Here is a 1,767-nt window from a genome sequence, read left to right as displayed (position 1 = left end):
CAAGCTACTAGAGGAGAAAAGCACTCATCAGTCATACCCAGCTATGAATCCTTCAAGCTCCAATGACTAGCCTGAAAAGATTTGCCTACTAGTGCAATAGTTATACAAATTCAAGGAAGTAACCAACCACTTTTTCATTCGATCTAAGAGTCCCACTCCACAAGTCGGAATCAAAACCTGAAACCCTCTTTTGACTAAGATCCTATGGCCTGACACAGCTTCTCCCCTAGACTCCTTGATAGCTTGTTACTAGGAGATCTTCAACACTCTCTCTTCACTTCCTCAGTTTTCAAAGACCACTTCAAGGACTAACTATGCATGAGTTAATCTCCATTCACACTGTCCAGATCAGCAATGCCTGCTGGGAGCTCTACTGCCTGGAACATGGCATCCAGCCTGATGGCCAGATGCCAAGTGACAAGACCATTGGGAGGAGATGACTCCTTCAACACCTTCTTCAGTGAGACAGGAGCTGGCAAGCATGTGCCCCAGGCAGTGTTTGTAGACCTGGAACGCACAGTTATTGATGAAGTTCACACTGGTACCTACCGCCCGCTCTTCTACCCTGAGCATCTCATCATAGGTAAGAAAGATACTACCAATATGTGTGTGGCCACTACACCATTTGTAAGGAGATCACTGACCTTGTCTTTGATAGAATTTGCAAGCTGACTGACAAGTACATGGGTCTCCAGGGCTTCTATGTTTTCCACAGCTTTGGTGAGGGGAACTGGTTCTGGGTTCACCTCCCTACTAATGGAGCGGCTCCCTGTTGATTACAGAAAGAAGTCCAAGCTGGAGTTCTCCATTTATCCCTACCCCCCAGGTTTCTACAGCTGTGGTTGAGCCCTACAATTCCATCCTCATTACCCACACCACCATGGAGCACTCTGATTATGCCTTCATGGTAGACAATGAGACCGTCCATGACAACTGTGACAGAAACCTCAACATTAAGTGCCCAACCTACACTAACATTAACTGCCTTATTAGACAGATTGTGTCTTCAATCACGGCTTTACTCAGGTTTGATGGGGCCCTGAATGTTGATCTGACAGAATTCTAGATCAACCTGGTGCCCTACCCTCGAATCCACTTTCCTCTGGCCACTTATGGCCCTGTCATCTCTGCTGAGAAAGCCTACCATGAGCTACTTACAGTAGCAAATATCACAAATGCCTGCTTTGAGCCAGCCAACCAGATGCTGAAATGTGATCCTCGCCATGGTAAATGCATAGCTTGCTGCCTGCTGTACCATGGTGATATGGTTCCCAAAGATGTTAGTCATTGCCACCATCAAGACCAAGCATACTATCCGGTTTGTGGACTGGTGCCCCACTGGCTTCAAGGTTGGCATTAATAACCAGCCTCCCACTGTGGTACCTGGTGGTGACTTGGCCAGGGTCCAGAGAGCTGTGTGCATACTGAGCAACACCACAGCCATTGCTGAGGCCTGGGCTCGCCTAGATCACAAGTTTTATCTGATATATGACAAGCATGCCTTTGAGCATTAGTATGTGGGTGAGGGGATGGAAGAGGGGGAGTTCTCTGAGGCCCATGAGGACATGGATTATGAGGAAGTTGGGGCAGATGAGCTGAAGAAGACAATGAGGGTTTGTGGGCTGCAATTTTATACTTCTGTGGTCTCATCTTTGTCTTTGCATGTGTTTTAACTGTCCTAAACTGTCAATAAAGGTGTTAATATTTTTAAAAAATATCTTATGGATCAATAAGTCATAAGCCCTAAGGGAGAACCTACTACTTTAT

General features: G+C 46.3%; 1 pseudogene; it reads left to right on the top strand.

The window, feature by feature from the left end:
- Positions 1–314: 314 nt before the first annotated feature.
- On the top strand, positions 315–1,514 carry LOC127691301 (tubulin alpha-1C chain-like; annotated as a pseudogene).
- Positions 1,515–1,767: the final 253 nt, after the last annotated feature.

The sequence above is a fragment of the Apodemus sylvaticus genome, chromosome 8 (genome assembly GCF_947179515.1).
Source record: "Apodemus sylvaticus chromosome 8, mApoSyl1.1, whole genome shotgun sequence".
Lineage (NCBI taxonomy): Eukaryota > Metazoa > Chordata > Mammalia > Rodentia > Muridae > Apodemus > Apodemus sylvaticus.
This window is presented reverse-complemented; position numbering and strand designations above follow the sequence as displayed.